Source organism: Ovis aries, chromosome 1, assembly GCF_016772045.2.
Source record: "Ovis aries strain OAR_USU_Benz2616 breed Rambouillet chromosome 1, ARS-UI_Ramb_v3.0, whole genome shotgun sequence".
Lineage (NCBI taxonomy): Eukaryota > Metazoa > Chordata > Mammalia > Artiodactyla > Bovidae > Ovis > Ovis aries.
Window position 1 is genome coordinate 2,997,430 of NC_056054.1, and position 22,688 is coordinate 3,020,117.

The window sequence follows — 22,688 nt, forward strand, 5'->3', positions numbered from 1 at the left end:
CCGCGGAGGGACAGCGCCCAGGCCCCGCCCCTCTAAGCCGCCGCTCGAGGGAGGTGCTTCTCCACTCGCCACTGAGGAGACCGCCCGAGGACTGGCCGGCGGCCGCAGCGCTTCCAGGATTTCCGGTGCCTTTTTCTCAGGTTTAAGGCGAACTGGACTGAGTGCCCTCGAAATACGCATGCCCTTTCCTGTTTGCTACTTAATACGGCTTCCTGAGCGAGTATTAATGTCTCTGCTTGCCAACAAAGATCCGTCGACTCAAAGCTATGGGTTTTCCAGTATTCATGTATGGCTGTGAGAGTTGGACTCTAAAGAAAGCTGAGTGCGGAAGAATCGATGCGTGTGAACTGTGGTGTTGGAGAAGACTCTTAAGAGTCCCATGAACTGCAAGGAGATCAAACCAGTCCATTCTGAAGGAAATCAGTCCTGAATATTCATTGGAAGGACTGATTCTGAAGCTGAAACTCCAATATTTTGGCCACCTGATATGAAGAACTGGCCCATTTGAAAAGATCCTGATGCTGGGAAAGATTGAAGGCAGGAGGAGAAGGGGATGACAGGGTGAGATGGTTGGATGGCATCACTGACTCAATGGACATGAGTTTGAGTAAGGTCTGGGAGTTGGTGATGCACAGGGAGGCTTGGCGTGCTGCAGTCCATGGGGTCGCAAAGAGTTGGACACAACTGAGCGACTGTAATGAACTGAGTGAGTAACTCCTTTTCTCTGAGTCTCTGTTTCTATAAAGCAGGAGAATCTGTGCCAGCCTACCTAACTCCCAGGGAGGTGATGACCACCAAATGATGTGCCAGGGCTCTGTAACCAGCACAAAGCCACACCCTTGTTCTACTGGGTGTTTATGGTTGTGTCCCATCTGTCTTTCATCCACCACGCACAGGCTCACAGTAGATCCTTTCCACGCTTTGCGGTCTCTTTTTACTTCTTCTCATGGATGCCTTTGGGCTTCCCTGGTGGCTCAGATGGTAAAGAACGCCTGCAATGCGGGAGACCTGGGTTCGATCCCTGGGTTTGGAAGATCCCTCAAAGAGGACATGGCAACCCACTACAGTATTCTAGCCTGGAGCATCCACATGGACAGGGAAGCCTGGCAGGCTGCAGTCCATGAGGTCGCAAAGAGTCCCACACGACTGAGTGATTAAGCATGATGAATACCTTTATAGTTTTTATTTACACTCATTTTTGCCATTTTCAAAGTGCTCCATGCTTTATGTGTTCTTTGCTTATGATGTGGAGTTTTTAACTTAAATTTTATATCTGATTATTATTGACATTCAATAAAATTCACTCATTTTAAGTGTAGAGCCTGATGCATTTTGGTAATTATATAGTTATGCTACCACTACCACCACCACAATCAAGATATAGAACGTTTCCAGCATCCTAAAACATGTGGAGTTTTTAACTTAAAATTTATATCTGATTATTATTGAAATTCAATAAAATTCACCCATGTTAAGTGTAAAGCCTGATGCATTTTGGTAATTATATACAGTTATGCTACCACCACCACCACCACCACCACAATCAAGATACAGAACATTTCCAGCACCCTAAAACATTTTCTTCTGCTCATTTGCAGTTCATCCTCCGGCACGAGCCCTAGGCAACTGCAATTGTCATTATAACCATGCCCATCAAAAGATGAATGGATAAAGATGTGGTACATATACCCAACGTAATATTCAGTTCAGTCACTCAGTCGTGTCCGACTCTTTGCGAACCCATGAATCGCAGCACACCAGGCCTCCCTGTCCATCACCAACTCCTGGAGTTCACTCAAACTCATGTCCATCAAGTCGGTGATGCTATCCAGCCATCTCATCCTCTGTCGTCCCCTTCTCCTCCTGCCCCCAATCCCTCCCAGCATCAGAGACTTTACTCAGCCATAAAAGGGAACATATTTGAGTCCGTTCTAATGAGGTGGATGAACCTAGAACCTATTAAACAGAGTGAAGTAAGTCAGAAAGAGAAAGATAAATATTATATTCTGGAACTAACACCCAGAAAAGATGTCCTTTTCATTATAGGGGACTGGACTGCAAAGTAGGAAGTCAAGAAACACCTACAGTAACAGGAAAATTTGGCCTTGGAATGCAGAATGAAGCAGGGCAAAGGCTAACAGAGTTTTGTGAAGACAACACACTGGTCATAGCAAACACCCTCTTCCAGCAATACAAGAGAAGACTCTACACATGGACATCACCAGATGGTCAACACCAAAATCAGATTGGTTATATTCTTTGCAGCCAAAGATGGAGAAGCTCTATACAGTCAGCAAAAATGAGACTAGGAGCTGACTGTGGCTCAGATCATGAACTCCTTATTGCCAAATTCAGAATTAAATTGAGGAAAGTAGGGAAAACCACTAGACCATTCAGGTATGACCTAAATCACATCCCTTACAATTATACAGTGGAAGTGAGAAATAAATTTAAGGGACTGGATCTAATAGAGTGCCTGATGAACTATGGAATGAGGTTCGTGACATTGTACTGGAGACAGGGATTAAGACCATCCCCATGGAAAAGAAATGCAAAAAGGCAAAATGGCTGTCTGGGGAGGCCTTACAAATAGCTGTGAAAACAAGAGACATGAAAGGCAAAGGAGAAAAGGAAAGATATACCCATGTGAATGCAGAGTTCCAAAGAATAGCAAGAAGAGATAAGAAAGCCTTCCTCAGTGATCAGTGCAAAGAAATAGAGGAAAACAGTAGAATGGGAAAGACCAGAGATCTCTTCAAGAAAATTAGAGATACCAAGGCAATATTTCATGCAAAGATGGGCTCGATAAAGGACAGAAATTTTATGGACCTAACAGAAGCAGAAGATATTAAGAAGAGGTGGCAAGAATACACAGAAGAACTATACAAAAAAGATCTTCACGACCCAGATAATCATCATAGTATGATCACTCACTTAGAGCTAGGCATCCTGGAATGCAAAGTCAAGTGGGCCTTAGGAAGGATCACTACGAACAAAGCTAGTGGAGGTGATAGAATTCCAGTTGAGCTGTTTCAAATCCTAGAAGGTAAGGCTGTGAAAGTGCTGCACTCAATATGTCAGCAAATTTGGAAAACTCAGCAGTGGCCACAGGACTAGAAAAGGTCAGTTTTCATTCCAATCCCAAAGAAAGGCAATGCCAAAGAATGCTCAAACTACTGCACAATTGCACTCATCTCACAGGCTAGTAAAGTAATGCTCAAAATTCCTCAAGCCAGGCTTCAACAGTACGTAAATCATGAACTTCCAGATGTTCAAGCTGGTTTAAGAAAAGGCAGAGGAACCAGAGATCAAATTGCCAACATCCATTGGATCATGGAAAAAGCAAGAGAGTTCCAGAAAAACATGTATTTCTGCTTTATTGACTATGCCAAAGCCTTTGACAGTATGGATCACCACATAGTATGGAAAATACTTCAAGAGATGAGAATACCAGACCACCTGACCCACCTCTTGAGAAATCTGTATGCAGGTCAGGAAGCAACAGTTAGAACTGGACATGGAACAGCAGACTGGTTCTAATAGGAAAAGGAGTACATCAAGACTGTATATTGTGACCCTGCTTATTTAACTTATATACAGAGTACATCATGAGAAACGCTGGGCTGGATGAAGCACAAGTTGGAATCAAGAATGCCGGGACAAATATCAATAACCTCAGATATGCAGATGATACCACCCTTATGGCAGAAAGTGAAGAAAAACTAAAAAGCCTCTGATGAAAGTGAAAAGGAGAGTGAAAAAGTTGGTTTAAAGCTCAGCATTCAGAAAACGAAGATCATGACATCTGCTCCCATTACTTCATGGCAAATAGATAGGGAAACAGTGGCAAACTTTATTTTGGGGGGCTCCAAAATCACTGTAGATGGTGACTGCAACCATGATATTAAAAGACCCTTGCTCCTTGGAAGAAAAGCTATGACCACCCTAGACAGCATATTAAAAAGCAGAGACAATACTTTGCCAACAAAGGTCTGTCTAGTCAAGGCTATGATTTTTCCAGTAGTCATGTATGGATGTGAGAGTTGGACCATAAAGAAAGCTGAGCGCCAAAGAATTGATGGTTTTGAACTGTGGTGTTGGAGAAAACTCTTGAAGGTCCCTTGGACTGCAGCCAGTCCATCCTTAAGGAGATCAGTCCTGAATATTCATTGGAAGGACTGGTGTTGAATTGAAACTCCAATACTTTGGCCACCTGATGAGAAGAAGTGACTCATTTGAAAAGACCCTGATGCTGGAAAAGATTGAAGGCGGGAGAAGGGGACGACAGAGGATGAGATGGTTGGATGGCATCACCAACTCGATGGACATGAGTTTGAGTAAACTCCGAGTTGTTGATGGACAGGGTGGTCTGGCATGCAGTGTGTGTGGTCGCAAAGAGTCGGACATGACTGAACGACTGAACTCAACTGAATGCATATATATGGAATCTAGAAAAATGGTACCCAAGAATTTATTTGCAGGGCAGCAATGGAGGAAACAGACACAGAGAACAGACTTTCGGACATGGGGAGAGGGGAGGAGAGGGTGAGATGTATGGAAAGAATAACATGGAAACTTACATTACTGTATGTAAAGTAGATAGCCAACGGAAATTTGCTGTATGGCTCGGGAAACTCAAACAGCAGCTCTGCATCAACCTAGATGGGTGGGATGGGAAGGGAGATGGGGAGGTTCAAAAGAGAGGGGATATATGTATACCTATGGCTGATTCATGTTGAGGTTTGACAGCAAAAAAAAAAAAAAAAGAAAATTCTGTAAGCAATTATCCTTCAAGAAAAAATAATTTTTTAATTATTTTAAAAATAATTAAAATTTAAATTTAAATAAATTTAATAAATAATTAAAATTTAAAATTATTTTTTAAAAGCCCATGCCTTTTCTAGTGTGCTGAGTCATCTCTGACTCTTCGACTACCTGGACTGTAGCCCTCCCACCACCCCACCACCCACCGGCTCTTCTGTCCATGGAATTCTCCAGGCAAGAATTCAGCAGGTTGCCATTTCCTGTTCCAGGTGATCTTCCCTACTTATGGATGGAACCCTAGTCTCCTGCATATCCTGCATTGGCAGGCAGATTCTTTACCACTGTGCCACGTGGAAAGCCCTGCTTTTTCTAGAGTTTCATATCCATAGAATCATGCAGTACACAGTCTTTTGTGTTTAATTCTTTCTCTTATAGTGTTTTGAGATTCATTCGTATGTCATTCCTTTTGGCAGCTGAGTAGAATTCCATAGAACAATTTAGTTGTCTGCTCACCAGTTGATGGACATTTGAGTTGCCTGCAGCTTTTTATTTTTGTGAGTAATACTACTAAGACCATTCACATACAAGTCTTCACATAAACATAGTTTTCATTTCTCTTGGATAAACACCTAGGAATAAGACTGCTGGCCTGTATGGGGTGGGAGTGTGCACGCGTGCACGCGCATGCACGTGAAGAATATGCCTAACCTTATTAAATCCTACCATACTGTTTTTAAAGGGGCTGCACCAGTTTTCATTCCCGCCAGCAACAGATGGGCTTCCCAAGTAGCACCAGTGGTCAAGAGTCTGCACGACAGTGCAGGAGACACTAGAGGTGTGGGTTCGATCCCTGGGTCAGGAAGGCTCCCTAGAGTAGGAAATGGCAGCCCACTCCAGTGTCCTGCCTAGAAGATTCCATGGTCAGAGGAGCCTGGCGGGCTCCAGTCCATGGGGTCGCAGGGAGTCTGACACGACTGAGTGCCCACGCACACACTCAGCAACACATGGGGTTTCAGCTGCCCCTCCCCCCTAGCAACACCTGTGCCAGTCTGATTCTAGTGATTCTAGGCTGTATGTAATGCCACCTTATTATGGTTTTAATTTGCATTTATAAGAGTCGGACACAACTGAGCGACTGAACTGAACTGAGTGATTACTGATTCTGAGCACTTTTCATGGACTTATTGGACATTGATATATATCTGGTGAAGAGAGCCCAGCAAATGTCATTTAGGCACTTATTAAATAACTGCTGTGTGCTGAGTGCTGTCTAGATGCTGGAGATTTTTCAAGTGGGCTGGCTGTTAGAGACTTTCCTGAGAGTCTGAGAGAAGCCTAAGAGTTCACAGCCCACAAGGGAAGGCAAGCAATAACCCTGCCCGTGTAGAACTGCTCCACAGTCCATGGGGAAGAAAGTTCCCGGGGAACCACACTCTCATATTTCCTCCTGGGTGGCCCTCGGTTAACCCTGCCCCCCAACTTCCAGTTCCACCCCTTGGCCAGAACGCTTCCATCCTCTGAAACCTGCCTTATCAAATCTCCCTGTCTCCCAGGAAACCCCACTCTCTACCCATAGAGGCTGTTGTCTTCCCTTCCATTCCCTCTCTCCCAGTGGTACATTTCCTGGAGTCTGGGTTCTTCCTGCCAAACTTTAATCCCGAAGCCTCAGCAGAGCAGTCCCCTGCGGCGTTCGGCACTTTGGTCCCTCGGGTGATGGTGTTCACTCTGAACTGGGCTTCGTCCAGGGCTCCCAGATTCCAGCTGCTCGGATTGTCCACACACTCATCTTTATCACACACACATCCTCCTTCCCCAAAACAAACCTTCCTTCTTAAACAGTCCATCAAGCCCAGTGTCCGAGTCCCCAAAACTGAGAGAATAAGACGTCCACAGCAATGCAAAAGCATGAAGGGGTTTTATTTCTAGCTCGAGCTAGGGCTCCCGCCACATCCAATGCAGTGGATTGGAGCTAGGAGCCCCGAGCCCAGATTTGCAGCAGTATTTATAGGTTTTAGAACAGAGAATTGGCAAGGGCTGACTGGCTGCAGGAGTTTCCTAGTCTTTACTAATTGGCTAATCTTTATTGGCTGCAGGGGTTTCCTGGTATTTACTAATTGGCTGTTGGCTGCAGGGGGATGTCTTTTATGTCCTGATAAACTCAAACCAGGTTACGGGGAGTATGCTGATTAGACAAGTCCTGGCATCCGCGGGGATGACCTCACTGGGCAATGACTCAGCCTTTCCCGTGAGTCCTACCTTAGTCCTTGAAGCCTATCATGGTGTGTGTTAGGTCCCAACATTCCCCCCAGTCCTTTGATCATGGAGAGGAATCCTCCTCTTCATTCTGAGACATTGCCTGATATTGTTGTCTCAGCATCATCACTTGAACTGTACCGATATGTTCTTTTTACAAAGGTCCAAGGTCGAAGGATAAATCTGGCCACCAAGTATTGGGTGGGGGGGATTCCAGTAGTCGAATTGAGTACCTCATGGGTTAGTCCATTACGAAGTGTCCAGGTGATCTTAGCAGGTCGATGTGGGTTAGCACCAGCCGTTCCGGAGTGGAGAAGGAGGGCCACCCACAGGAGAGTCCGGGGGATTTGTCTGGGGCCAGCTGGCGGACGAGCTTCATTTTTAAGGGGTTGGTGGGATGCAGCGTTGCCTTCCATTCTTTTTGGGCCTTTTCTTGTTCCTCTGGGGTGGCACGACGCACGTGGTTGCAGTGCACCCAGGGTCTAATTCCGTCCACCTTTAGGGCAGTGGGGGTGGTAAGGAGAACAACATAGGGGCCCTTCCATCTTGGCTCTAAGGTTCTTGACTGGTGTCTCTTAACCCAGACCCAATCTCCCGGGCCCATATCGTGGGACGGGCTTGTTCCTTTACTCTGGCCCTCATGAACTCCTCGAATCAGTGACCAGATACGTTTATGCACTTTACTTAGAGCCAGCATCTCTTGTTGGAATGTGCGTAGTGAGAGAGATGGTTTAGTCTTTGCCTCAAACACTGAACAAATGGGGGGTGGACTTCCATATACAATTTCAGAGGGAGTCAAACCTAGTTTATAGGGGGTATTGCGTGCCCGAAAAAGCGCAAAGGGAAGGAGGGTTACCCAGTCCCCGCCAGTCTCTATTGCCAGCTTTGTTAAAGTTTCTTTTAGGGTCCGATTCATTCTTTCTACTTGTCCTGAGCTCTGGGGACTGTACTCGCAATGTAGCTTCCATTTGGTCCCCAGGGCTGAGACCAGTCCTTTAACAATTTTGCTCACAAATGCAGGTCCAATATCAGAGGCAATAGATGCCGGCAGCCGGTATTATCTCTTCTAGGAGCTTCTTAGCCACTATTATTGCTGTCTCCTTTTTAGTGGGGTAAGCTTCTACCCACCCAGAAAATGTATCACCCAAAACTAACAGGTAACGATAGCCATACTTGCCTGGCCTTACCTCTGTAAAATCTATCTCCCAATGCTGTCCCGGCCTTTCCCCCTGGTATCTTACACCCATGTGCTGTCCTTTTCCTGGTCTCATCATCTGACAGGCCTTGCAGGTGCAGACTATGTCCTGTATGGTTTTCTTTTGTCGGGGAAACCGCAGCTGCGCTGCTTGTAGAAGCGTCAAAGTCTTTTTCTCTCCCAAATGGGTGGTTTGATGTAAATGGGTACAGAGATGTCTGCCCAGGTCGGCAGGAAGTAACAGGTTGTCATCCTGGTCTCGATACCATCCGTCCTTGCCCGCAGGGCGGTTGGTGTTATCTTGCATCCAGCTTAAATCGGAGAGGGCGTATATGGGGCTTGGGGGGAGAGTCCCCATCCCCAGCGGTGGTAATCCTACAGCCAGCACGTGAGCTTGGCAGTATCCAGTGGCCACCTCGCAGGCTGCTGCATCGGCAGCATGGTTGCCTCGGGCCCTGGCATCTTCTCCTTTCTGGTGTCCTGGGACATGTACTATGAATACCGCCCAGGGCAAGTGGACCGCTGCCAAGAGTGCGTATTTCAGGTAGGTTCTTAATCTCTTTTCCCTCTGCCGTCAAGAACCCCCGTTCTTTATATATAGGGCCTTGAATATGCACGGTGCCGAATGCATGCCGGCTGTCAGTGTAAATGGTGATCTTTTTCCTTTTGCCCTCTCTAGTGCTTGTGGCACAGCTATCAGTTCTGCTTTTTGGGCGGATGTTCCAGGGGGCAAAGCCTCGTTGAACAACCTCAGCGAGTTTTTAAATCCCTGTGGAAGGCAAGTCCAGGTCAGCTGTCCTACAGTTTGACTGTCTTCGTCAGTCCATTAGAATGCGAAGATCTCTTGGCTCTGGGGGGCCAGAGGCAAACTGAAAAAGGCATCTTTTAAGTCCAAGATTGTATACCAGGTGTAGTCTGGTGGCAAGCCGCTCAGGAGGGTGTATGGGTTAGGGACAGTGGGATGAATGTCACTCACCCGTTTGTTGACTTCACAAAGATCTTGGACGGGTCTAAAGTCCGTTCCCCCGGGCTTTTTCACAGGCAGCAGGGGAGTATTCCATGGGGACTGGCACTTTTTAAGAATCCCTACCTTCAGGAGGCGCTGTATGTGTGGTGTGATTCCTCGCTGGGCCTCCTGACACGTGGGGTGCTGCTTTCTCTTCACAGGGGTAGCATTTGTTTTTAATTCAATGATGATGGGAGGTCTTTGTTTTGCCGGTCCTACTCCTGCCATCTCGGCCCAGGCCAGAGGGTATTTTTGGATCCATTGTAGCATAGCCGGGTCCACAGCTGCAGGGGGTTTTGGTGAATATAGTCTGTATTCATCTCTCAGTGCCAGGGATAAAACATGAATTGGTTGTCCAAGCCCGTCTGTGACTGATATCCCTCCAGAGTCAAAGTGAATTTGCACATTGACTTTGGCCAATAGGTCTCTTCCTAATAAAGGGGCCGGACATTCCGGGATCACCAGAAATGAGCGGGGCACCCGTTGGGCTCCCAAGTCCACTTTTAGTTTAGTAGTCCAGTAATATCTTTTTGTCCCGGTGGCTCCCTGGACCAAGCTAGTCTTCTTGGACACCGGCCCGAATTTTTGATTGAGGACCGAGTATTGGGCTCCCGTATCCACCGTGAAGCCAACCAGTTTCCCCTCCACATTAATAGTTACCCAGGACTCGGGGAGGGGTGCCGGGCCCTGACCCCCCTAATCACTATCTCCTCCTGCATATAAAATGTGGGTACCTGAGGGAGACCCTTCTTTTCTTACAGTCCTTTTTTTCAGGTTTCTCTTGGGGCACTCATTTTTCCAGGGCCCTTGCTCTTTGCAGTAGGCGCATTGGTCTCTCTTTAGGGTCGGTCTGGCTGGTTTCTCCCTTCCTTTCGGCTGGGTGTCTCGAGTCTTCCGGGAATCAGGTCCCAGTCTCGTCCCCGCAAAGAACATTTGAGCCAGCTCTTTCAGATTTCTTTGGTTTTCCTTGGCTCTAAATTCCCTTTCCTCCCGTCTAATTTGTTCCTCCCTCTCCTCAGGGGTCTCTCTGTTATTAGACACTTTCTCAGCTGCCCTCACCAGATCCTGTATTGACTGTTCTCCCAGCCTCTCTATCCTCTGTAACTTCCTCCTGATATCCGGAGCTGCCTGATTAACAAAGGCTAGCAAGACTGCTGTGTGTGACTCATCAGCTTGAGGGTCCATGGGCGTATACTGCCTGAAAGCCTCCATTAACCTCTCTAAAAAGGATGCCGGGCTCTCATTTGGCTCCCGCCTTATCAAATTTACCTTAGACAAATTCATTGGTTTCCTGGCGGCTGCCCAGAGGACAGCCATCAGAGTCTGGCAGTACACTCGGAGACACTCCCTACCTTCAGCGCATTCAAAACCCCAGTTCGGTCGCATCAAAGGAAACCCCTCCTCGATTAGGTGGGGCTGCGTGGTGGGTCTTCCGTCCACTCCTGGAACATGTTTCCATGCTTTCGATAGAATTCGCTCCCGTTCCTCCGTGGTGAAGAGCACCTGCAACAGCTGCTGACAGTCATCCCAAGTAGGATTGTGAGTAAACAAGATAGAATCTAGGAGATCAATAAGACCTTGGGGTTTTTCGGGAAAAGAAGGGGTTTGAGTTTTCCAGTTATATAAATCACTCGTAGAAAACGGCCAGTACTGGTATGTTCGCTCCCCGCCGGGATTTGCTGGCCCCACCCGGACAGGGAATGCCCAAACGGTGGATGAAGGAGCCTCCCGGCTTCCGTCCTCAGACAAGTCTCCACCCCTTCAAGGCCTTCCGTGAGTTCCTTGGGCCGGCCCCCCTCCCATGGTGGAGCCGAGGTTTCTGGGTCCCTCCTTTGTTCTATGGACGACACCTGCGGTACCTGCGGGGGCAAGGGTGGCTGCATATATGGGGGAGGTGAGGTTTCAGTGCCTAAGTCAATCAGGCTAGGATATAAAGAGGATTCCTGGAGTATCGGCTTCTTCTTCTGACTCTCCCTATCTTCATGGTCAGTCATTACAGACAAAGGGGTGGAAGAGCTTTGACCCATAATGACGGAGCTCACAATGAACACACACACACAAAAATGGGGCCGGCACACAAAGAAAGGCGAGAGACAGAAGACAAATACTGGCCGAAAACACAGAACTAGGTCTATCCTGGGTTACTGCTGTCTTGCTTCCCAATGTCATCTCACTGAAGGGCATCCACTGCCCACCAGATTCGGAGTCAGGAGAGATGTTCCTTCCCAATCCCTCACAGAACCAGCTGCCTTCCAGCGCGAATGCTGCACCCGGGTCTTATGCTGGCTGCCAGTTGCCTTCCAGCCCGCTCACTGGGCCTCATTCTTACACTGGCTAGGACGACTAATTCACCTCTGATTAGGCCTAACAAGAGCCAGCTGCCTTCCAGCACGTATGCTGGGCCTCGGCCTTACGCTGGACTTAACCAGACTTAACACCAGTGTTCAAATATCTTTCCTCCTAGTGAGGAAACCCCTTCTACCAGGAGAGTGTTATTCTTCCCAGTTAAAGGGATCCCGGACGAACCCCCAAATGTTATGCTCAGAGTCTGAGCCCCAAAAACTGAGAGAATAAGACGTCCACAGCAATGCAAAAGCATGAAGGGGTTTTATTTCTAGCTTGAGCTAGGGCTCCTTGCTCCAATCCACAGAGAGTTTTGGAGTATTTTGAGAGTCTTAATTAGCATAGGGCTTTTCTCATTGTTGAGTCAATGATTGTCACCAGGCCTCCATATCCTTAGGCACCTGGGAATATATTAATCAATGTATTTGGAATATAGAAAAGGAAATATAGTAATTTTTAAGGTTAGCAATACTAGACCTTTTGAGTTAATGAATTTTCTCTTTGTAATAGATCACTGTACTTTGTTATAAACCACTGTGTCCTTGCTATGTAAAAATGTAACTTTATCACTACCTTAAGACTAAATAGATCTTAAGGGGAACATTGGTGAAAGGATTTTCATTTGTTGGGCTGATGTTTGCTACTAAATCTCCATGTTCCCTGCCCTTATAATGAATATAACTAGCATATAGGAGAAATAAGTATTAACCTTTAAGATTAATCATGTTAACCTTGGGTTAAATAAATTCCTTTCTTGATTGTAACTCACTACACCCTCACCCTATAGAAATGTAACTTTATTTGGAGGGTGGTGCCTGGTTTAAGAAGAAACAAGCTTTTTGGTAATCAGAAAGAAAGGATCATAAAATGTCAGCAGATCTCATGGCCAGAAGATGATGTAATATCCCTAAGACCTTTTTTTTTATACATTTATGTGAAGCACCTGATTTTGATAAAGGTCAGGACTGCTGACCCCCCGTGTGACTCTGTATTCATCTCTGTCTGTAACAAAAGGTATATAAGCAAACCCCAAAATAAAGAAATCGGATCAGTTTCCAGAAAGACTGATTCCCCCATGTCGCTTCTTTCTTGCTCCCCATTTTTCTGGCTGAATTCCCATCTGGAGCATGAATGCTATTCCACATAAACCAAGTTATTCAGCCTCTTTTTCTCCACTAATTTTCCTACTACACTATCCATTTCTAATCTCTCTATATATCTGTAATTAAATATGTATTTTTCCAAGGACGCTGACTCCGTCCCCACCTTCGAATCATCCTGGATCCACTGGGGCTGGACCCCAGCACCTCTTCATTTCTGAGCATCCTCACCCACAGTGATACTAATAATTCACATGACAGTGAAGAATGGTATTCACCCCTTCCTTCCCCTTCCCGGCCCACCTCCTGCCCCATCTCGGGGGTCACCCCTGAAAGGCTGTTATTCAAAGGGAAGCCACTGTGAGACTGTGCGCTTCTCCTTGGCTGGGCCCTTAGTTCATGAAGATTGGCCCAATGCTCTGAGGTGATTAGGTCCTTGGACAAGGATGCACCCGCTCCCTGCCCTCCAGGCGTTAGGGAGAGAGGGAAGGGGCATCCCTGGCACAGGATGGCAGGTGGAGCTCCTCTGGGCCACTCTGGAAGCAAAGGGCATTGTGGGGTCTGAGAGCTGGAGCGTCCCACCCAGGCCTCTCCCGCTGTGTGCTCCCTGTGCCCAAGCTGGGAGCCCCCTTCTCTGAGCTTTGAACCCCGGCTGTGGTTGTCCTGAGCAGGGGGGTGCAAAGGGGGCACTCAGGGAGGCCTCAGACCCCAAGCACCCAGCCTTCTCAACAGACACTCCCCAGCCTCATGCCCAGAAAATCCGCGCCAGGCAGAATCCTCCTCTGGGCCCCGAAGCAGGCAGGGCTGCTGTGGCCAGTTACTGACTGGACTGAGGAGTGGGGGGCAGGCATGGCTGTGGAGAGCCCTCTGGCCCTCAGGGCCCGCCAAGGAGCCCAGCTAGTGCCACCCGAGGGGAGTCCTGGCTCCAGTTTCTCCCACAGCCAGGGGACAGCAAGTGGCTTTCCAGGCGGAGGAGGCCTCACAGGGGCCCGAGCTCACAGGTCCTGCTGCTTCCTGTGAGGCCACAAGAGAGGGTGTGAAATCTGAGAAGGTCTGGGACCAGGAAGCAGGCTCGCCTCACGCCACTGAGGGCCTGTCCCCGGGAGCTGGCGGTGGAGTCCCTGCGGGCCGTGTCCTTAACACTGTCCCTAGGCAAGTCCACACCCCCACCCCAAAGGCAAGCCGGCTCTGGGGAGCAGGGCTAGCAATGCAGCCAAGGACTCCTGAGCAACAAGAGACCTGGAACCAGGGCCTCGGGAACGGGGGAGGGAGAAGGAAGGGTGGGAGGCCAGCCTGGAGCCCCCGGTTCTGGGAGCTGGCTGCAGGGGCGGGAGGGGAGGTGTCTGTAACCTGAATTCCCTCTAAGCTCCTCAGAGTCATGAAAGGATTAGAGAAAAAGGCAGGGAACATTTTTTTTTTGAAGTGTCATTCATAACAAAAGATAATTGATTAAATATCAATAACTCGAGAAAATAACAGCTGAGAAAGTGTTTGAAACATAAAAGCCTGGCAGGAGATGCTTCTGAAATCTGCAGTGTCTGAAAGAATGAATGAGATAGCCGTGGCCATGACTCACCCCGGGAGAGAAAGGCCACAAAGCAAGGTGGCTTCCAGCCCCACCTCCCCTTGCCCGAGAGGCGAACATTCCTAGAGACAAAGGCCCACAGAGGTAGAGAGGCATGACCCCTGAGCTGCACATCCGAGAAGAGCCTGGAATGTAGGCCACCCAGAGGGATGGGCCGGGAGGCAGGTACCAGGACAGAAGTGTCTGTCTAGCCTCCCCAGGCCTGGGGTCCCGACAGGCTCAGAAGAGCGGGCACCAGTCTGTATGGCCAGCCAGGCACCTCGCTATGTACTCCAGCATCGAAACCTCAAGGTAACTGACATCATTCTGTGAAACCCGAGGGGCCTGCCTAGAAGGCGTTGTCGCCTCCTCTCCAAGTGAATCTGGAGACAAAATCTTTCATCTGTTCCTAAACTTTCTAAGATCATTTCTGTCCTGGGACCTTGGTAACTTAGGTCCTTTCAGCTGAATAACACTGATGCCCCAGATCTTCATATGGCGACATCCTTGCCATTGTCTGGGTCTCAGAGATGGTGAAAGTAAACCCCATCTGGAACTTCCCTGGTGATCCAGTGGTTAAGACTGTGCAACTCCAGTGCAGGACAAACCAAAAAAGTAAACCACCTGTGAACTCTCCAGCCTGTTATCTTGATTTTCTTCAAAGCACTCATCACTCTCTGGAAGTAATATTTTATTCACATCTGCCTTTTTGTTTTCTGTCTTCTCTCCCACACAATCACCCCCAGAAAGTGAGTTCCTTGATACAGGTCGATTTGCTCAGCCCTAAATCCCTATACTTACTTCCACACTGTCAGACATACATAATACTCAATGCTGCTGCTAAGTCGCTTCAGTCGTGTCCAACTCTGTGCGACCCCAGGGACAGCAGCCCACCAGCGCCCCCCACCTCCCTGTCCCTGGGATTCTCCAAGCGAGAACACTAGAGTGGGTTGCCATTTCCTTCTCCAATGCATGAAAGTGAAAAGTGAAAGCAAAGTCGCTCAGTCATGTCCAACTGCCAGCGACCTCATGGACTGCAGCCCACCAGGCTCCTCCATCCATGGGATTTGCCAGGCAAGAGTATTTGCCAAATGCTGAATAGATTATGCTGTTAGTAAAATGGCTTTTTCCTAAGGGCTCTTAATAATATGGTTTAATTATGCCACAAGTTTAAATGAAAAAACCAAAGTAAGGTGTTACGCAGACAGTATGATCTTAGTTATGTTAAGTGTCTCCTGTGCGAGCGTGTGAATAAGTCCACCAGCTTCAAGGTTTCAGACGTGATCTCGGAGTTGGGGTCATGGGACATTTCCTCTGCTTCTTTGTACTTCATTGTGATTTAGATGTATTTCTCAATAAATAATAGTTTTTCAATCAAAAAAAAGTTAGAAGTTGTTGGAGGAGGCGCCCTCCTGGGGGAAGCACAGTGTTGATGCCTTGTTGGTAAATGCCCTGTATGGACACCTATACCTCATTCACGGGGAGCTGCGTCCATCAGGGTCACAATGAGACTGACGTTTACCTGGTCCTGGGGTGAGCTCCCCAAGTCAGCAGTGACCAGCTGTCACTTTACCTGTAACCAGCCCTGTGACTTTCATCCATTCTGGCTTTAATCCTTGTCTATTTCACCAGGAAAGTGAGGGATTGGAATCAATTAAGCTCAAATACGGGCTTCCCTTGTGGCTCAGCTGGTAAAGAATCTGCCTGCAATGCGGGAGACCTAGTTTCATCCCTGGGTCAGGAAGATCCCCTGGAGAAGGGAAAGGCTACCCGCTCCAGTATTCTGGCCTGGAGAATTCCATGGACTGTTGGTCCATGGGGTCACAAAGAGTCAGACACGACTGAGAGGCTTTCACATTCAAGTTCAAACACATTCAAGTTTCAAACCCTTTTAGAAACGCCCCACAGAAGAGTCGAGGCAGAGCCAGGGTTCCACCAATATTCCCACAAAGGAGGGTCTCCCAGGACCTGGGGACCTGACGGAGACCTTGAATCCATGAGGACACATACAGAGTAACTGGGGCACCTTCCTGGAGCGGGGGTTCATAGCTTCCATCTTATTTGCACAGAGGAGGGCTGGTTCTCAAACAAAGGGCAAGATTCAGCTGCTGTCAGAGTCCCCAGCAAGCCCTTTCCAGAAAAGTCTGGTTAACTAGTGTCCAAAGTCAGCCTCTGTGTGCCCGAAAGCGCGAGGATGGCACACATGTGACTCGCGGCTTCCTGCCAGGGTAGGTGTCACAAGGAGGGTAGGCTGGCGGGTGCCAAGCTCCAGGGGGGCCCCACCTCCTCCCCGTGCCCAGCCCTCCACAGAGCTTACCAACCACACCTGACGGAGGAGTTGAAGCGCACAGCTTCTGTCTGAACGATATAAAGCCTGAGCTTTCTCCCAGAACTATGCCAGCCTACCATTCCCACATGACCTGTGGTCTCCCACTGGCTTGTGGGTTCCTTCTTGGGGAGCCTCCTCTGATCTGTATTTCACGGTGCATCACCAGAGGGCATGCGGATACCCACCAGCTTCCTCCCGGCGGCCTTAAGTGAGCATTGTGTAGCTTGGGTGAGCAGCGTCTCCTCCCCACCACAACACAAGCTCCAGGCAGGCAGGAGTCACTTCCACCGTCTCCTCCACACGCACGGTGAATCTCGGCTGAACTGAGCCGAAGTCCAGAGGCACGGACGCTGTGGACGCTGTGGACGCTGTGGACGGCCACCCGAAGCCTGCTCCGCAGGACTGTTGGTCCTTGCTGGCTCCTGGCTAAGCTCCTCTCTGGGGAGACTTAACCAAAGGGGCTTACCTCACTTCTTGGGAGGACTCCAGGGACTCCACGTGTGAGTTGGGGATACAGACCCACTTTCCCAGGGGCCGCCGCCTAATATAGTTGCTGTCAGGAGGGGCCTGAGGAAGTGGTTGGTAACCTGAGAGTTTGAAGCTGAGTCAAACTGGCCAGTTGAACTGAAATGGTCACAGTTTTCACAGGAGGGAGAGCCGAGCACCTGATGCCCTGTGAGAAATCACCCCAGCGCTGGAGGGATGGGAGTCCAGCAGGGGGCGCTATCTGCAGTACTTGAAAGGCACCCCCTTATCCCTTGGTGGTTGTGGGGTTGCCAGGACGGTGGATAAAGACCGTGAAGCCCGGGGCTGAGAGTCAGAGGACCTCCTTGGCAGGCTGTAAAGAAACTAAAACTCTGTCTCTTGAAGCCAAAGGTCAGAAATAGCCGAGGCTCCGGTTCAAAAATCATTTTAAGGGCTCCAGAGAAGGTTTGTTTCTCAACTCCAGGAAATCTGGTGTGCCAAGAGGAAGTATCCGATTCGGGATGGAATGGGACTGAGATATTGAAGACGAAGACATCTGGATTGAAGTGGTCAAATATCGAAAATCCTGGATCCCCCCGGAATCTTCTGGTCTTACAGAAGTGGCCCACTCCTCCCTGCCAAGGGCTAGCATTTCCCCTTTTCTCGAAGACGACACAGAGGTCACTGCATGAAAGACAACACACACCTTTCTCAGGGTCTTCCCCCATTATCCCCCTGCTGGAGCCAGACCACTCACTAGGGTCAAGTCACAACATCTCCGGTCTGGGCCCGCTAAGGGAGGAAGGGGCTAGACCCCACAGGAACGGCAGGACCCAGCAGAGCCTGGAGACCGCACGTGGGACTCATCCCCGCATGCCCTCTGCAGGGGACGGGATGCAGAGCTGGATGAGGGTGAGTTGGTCAAAACAGGAGGACTTTCCCAACATAGGATTTATGACCCTGGCAAGGGCCCTGGGAGATGGAACTAACCATGTGAGCTCTTTGCATGGTTCTTGAAAGCCTACACAAAGCCGTGGCCTTCACCAACTGAAGGAAAGCCCCCGGCCCCGCGACGGGAGATGGTGGAGGAAAGGCTGGAGGGCTCAGAGAAGCAGACCAGCTAGAGTCGATAGAGCAAGGCCAGCAAGCCCACCAGCTGACTTGCTTCCTCGGAAGGTCCTGGCGGAGCTCTTTTTTTTTTGTTAATTAACTTGTTTGTTTACTTATGTATTTTGGCTGTACTGGGTCCTAGTTGAGGCATGTGAGATCTCTTAGCTGCAGTATGCAAACTCTCTGCTGTGCCGTGTGGCCTCTAGTTCCCTGTTGTTGTTCAGTTGCTCAGTTGTGTCTGACTCTTTGCAACCCCATGGACTGCTGCATGCCAGGCTTCCCTGCTCTTCACTATCTTCCAGAATTTGGTCAAAATCATGTCCATTGAGCCGGTGATACCATCCAACCATCTCATCCTCTGTCATCCCCTTCTCCTCCTGCCCTCAATCTTTCCCAGCATCAGGGTCTTTTCTAGTGAGTCAGCTCTTCGCAACAGGTGGCCAGAGTATTGGAGCTTCAGCTTTAGCATCAGTCCTTCCAATGAATATTCAGGGCTTATTTCCTTTTAGGGTGGACTAGTTGGATCTCCCTGTAGTTCAAAGGACTCTCAAAAGTCTTCTCTAGCACCACAGTTTTAAAGCATCAATTCCTGGCACTCAGCCTTCTTTATGGCCCAACTCTCACATCTGTACATGACTACCAGAAAAACCACAGCTTTGACTGGAAGTATATTTGTTAGCAAAATGATGTCTCTGCTTTTTAGTATGCTGTTTAGGTTTGCCATAGCTTTGTCTGACCAGGGATCAAAACTGGGTCCGTTGCATTGGGAGTGTGGGGTCTTAGCCACTGGACCAGCAGGGAAGTGCCCAGGATCACTTCTTTTACCGCAGCAATGGCTGGTGAGGCATGTACTCAGCTGTGGCAGGAGATGCTGTTATAAGTCTGGGCTCCCTGCTAACAAAGGGGATGCTGGGTTCTCAGAACAATAGACGCCAGGTAGCGATGCTGAAAGATCAGAAACAAGGCAGATATGCTGGGGTGGCAGCCAGGAGGGGCTGACATGCAGACAGCTATGAAAATGCCTAACAGAGCACAGCGTCCTGGGGGCCAGACGGACGGGCAGTCAACAAGGTTTAAGCAATCAAAGAAAGGCAGCTCAGAGGTTTAGAGTATCTGCCTCCAACAAAATGCCTCAGTCCCTTCCTTTTCAGACTTGGACCCCACTGACTGATGGAAAGCCCCGATTCCCATCACTGCCACTGTATACGGTTGCAGTCCTGAGCGGTCTTTCTCCAGACGGACCAAAGTTCACTCATCCAGGTAATGTTACACTGGGGGAGGATATATATATACAGGGCCAGGGGACCTGAAGCACCATCTTGACCCCTATTAGAATGAGGGCATTCAGGGTCGGTGATAAACAGAGTCTGGACCAAGGTTTGCTTAGGTTAGGTTTAGGTTTGTTCAGATTTTGTGAGGTCCTCTGAATCTATTGACCCAGCTGGTCATCATTTCCCGAGCTCTTAAACGCACAGTCGAAATGGACATATCACCAGGTGGGATAAGCCCTGTGTTGGCCAGGTCCTTAGACTGAGGAGAAAGAGCCACAGCAGTGAGGAAGGCTGTGTGGGAGCCCCCGATATGGCCCCTCCCCAAACTGAGCCACAAGGGTGAACGCAAAGGATACTGTATGCTGGCGTGAGTGGACGGTTATGTGAATGGGTCCTACCCCAGTCTTAAAATGGATCATCCTCCCCATCACATATCCATTTATCAGTCTAGCTCCTATAAAATTCAGATGGATCCTGGACAATGACAGTGGGCAACTGCAAACCCAAGCGAGCAGTGGCCCCAGCCGTGGCGTCTTTGCTAGAGCAGGTCAGCACGTCCTCAGATCCACGGTCCACACTTTTCCATCCCTACTAAGAAGGAGGACCAGTTCACATTCATTTAGGAAGGACAAGAGGACACACTGATGGTCTTGCCCTGGGGTTATGTTAACTCTTTTCCCTCTGCTGAACATGGTCTGGACTGTCTGGGCACTCAGCGTGACATCATAGTGGTCCAGCTTATTGATGATATTATATTAATTAAGCTGGATGAGCAAGAGGAAAATACATCAGAGACTTTGGTAAGATCTGCCTGCTGCAGAGGGTGGGGGAGAAATCATGGGATGATTCAGGATATTGAAATGCCAGCATTTAAGAGTCCAGTGTTTTAGAGCATAGCAAACGTCTGCTCCAAAAGAAAGGACAGATACTAATCTCGTACTCTGCACCACTAACAAGGACCCGCAATGCCTGGTAGCCTCTTTGGATTCTGGAGCCAGCACGAGCTGCGCACAGGAATAATGCCTGAATACCTTTGCCGACAAAGGTCCATCTAGTCAAAGCTATGGTTTTTCCTGTAGTCATGGATGGAAATGAGACTTGGACCATAAAGAAGACTGATTGCTGAAGATTCGATGCTTTTGAATTGTGGTGCTCGAGAAGAACTCTTCAGAGTCTCCTGACAGCAAGGAGATCAAACGAGTCAGCACTAAAGGAAATCGACCCTGAGTATTCATTGGGAGGACTGACGCCAAAACTCCAATACTTTGGCCACCTGATGCAAAGGGCCGACTCATTGAAAAAGACCCTGATGCTGGGAAAGATTGAAGGCAGGAGGATAATAGGGTGACAGAGGATGAGATGATTGGAAGGCATCACCAACTTAATGGACATGAACTTGGACAAACTGGGAGTTAGTGAAGGACAGGGGAAGCTGCAGTCCTTGGGGTCACAAAGAGCTGGACACGACTAAGCAACCACAACAACAGAAGCAGCATTTACCCAGTGGCTCTGGGAAGTCCCAGCACAGCTCTGAGTGGGTCCCAGAACCGGAAAATTCTACCAGATGCAGGCTGTGGTACAACCATCCCTACCACTTACGCCATGCAATCTGGAAGGTGCTATGGTTATAGAGGTATGCTGGGAAAAGAAGCCGCGTTCCTTTAAAGCACTCAGTTCAGTTCAGTCGCTCACTCATGTCCGACTCTTTGCGACCCCATGGACTGCAGCACGCCAGGCTTCCTGGTCCTTCAGCAACTCCCGGAGTCCACTCAAAGCCATGTCCATCGCATCGGTGATGCCATCCAACCATCTCATCCTCTGTCGTCCCCTTCTCCTCCCGCCTTCAATCTTTCCCAGCATCAGGCTCTTTTCCAGTGAGTCAGCTCTTCGCTTCAGGTGGCCAAGGTATTGGAGCTTCAGCTTCAGCATCAGTCCTTCCAATGAATATTCAGGACTGGTTTCCTCTGGGATGGACTAAGTCTGTGGTAATATTATGACAAGCCCCTGAAGGAGAATCACAGAAGCCTAGGGTCCTGGAGCATGGCCACAGGCTACCTGCAGCCAAAACCAACGGCTGCCGGCGTGCCTCTGTGCCCCAGCAGAGATGGAGCACCTGACCTCGAAATGCCAAGCGGTCACCATGCCACCAGACCCTGCAAGTCAGATGGTCAGGCACAGCCAACAGCAACCCCTGGAAGAAGGAAGTGGTACCTCAGGAGAGGGCACAAGCAAGGCCAGAGGACAGAAGCAAACCACATAAAGGACTTCCCTGGCCATCCAGTTGTTAAGAATCTGCCTTGCAATACAGGGACTCGAGTTCAATCCCTGATCAGGGAACAAAGCTGCAGGGCAAGTGAGCTTGTGTGACGCAACTACTGAGCCCGCATTCCACAACTGAAAGTCCCTGTGCCCCCAAAAATGATCCTCCATGATGCAACTAAGACGTGACATGGATAAACAAACAAAAAATATTTTTTTAAAAGTAAACCACCTAAACCCAGACCCTCACATCACCCACCGCCCTTGTCCCCATTGCCATACCTCAACTCCGCTTATTGCCGTGTTGGGTTGGGGTGGCTCCGTCCACAGAGGAGGATGGGAGCTGCGTTTCCCACAGGAGCGGGTTGGCAGAAGGTGCCTGAGAACAGCAGCTGCCACACTCCAGCCTCTCTCAGCTGTCTCTGAAAGGCAGAGGCGAAAGGAAGTCATCCCAGTCTCCCAGATAGGAGACGCTTGATGCATTTGCTCACTGTTGCTGCCGTGACAAATTTCCACAAACGTTAAAGCAATGTAAGTTTAGCATCATACAATCCTGGAGGTTAAAAATCCCAAACGGGTCTCGCTGGGCTAAAATCCAGGTGCTGTGAGGGCTGTGTTCTTTCTGGAGACTTGGGGAGAATCCACTTCCCTGACTTTTCCAGCTCCTGGAAGCCACCTGGGCTTGTTGGCTAGTGACTCCTTTCCAGCCGCCACGTCATTCAGCCTCTGCTTCCGTCGTCGCGCCTTCTCTGACTTTGACTCTCCTATCTCCGCGTCTAACTTTTAAGGACACTTGTGATTAAGTTGGTGCTTCCCAGGTGGCTTGGTGGTAAAGACTCTGCCTGCCAATGCAAGCGATGCTGCATTGATCCCTGGTTCGATCCCTAGGTCGGGAAGATCCTCTGGAGGAGGGCATGGCAACCCACTCCAGTATTCTTGCATGGAGAATCCCATGCAGAGAGGAGCCTGGTGGGCTAGAGACACAAGGAGTTGGACGTGACTGAAGTGATTTAGCGTCACACACATGAT

The 22,688-nt window shown here is 49.0% G+C and overlaps 1 long non-coding RNA gene across 1 annotated transcript; it reads left to right on the forward strand.

Annotated features, from left to right (window-relative positions):
* Positions 1 to 70: 70 nt before the first annotated feature.
* Positions 71 to 12,623, forward strand: LOC132657769 (uncharacterized). The gene is made up of 2 exons (XR_009596369.1): positions 71 to 706; positions 2,047 to 12,623. It is a non-coding gene; the product is annotated as an uncharacterized LOC132657769 (long non-coding RNA).
* Positions 12,624 to 22,688: the final 10,065 nt, after the last annotated feature.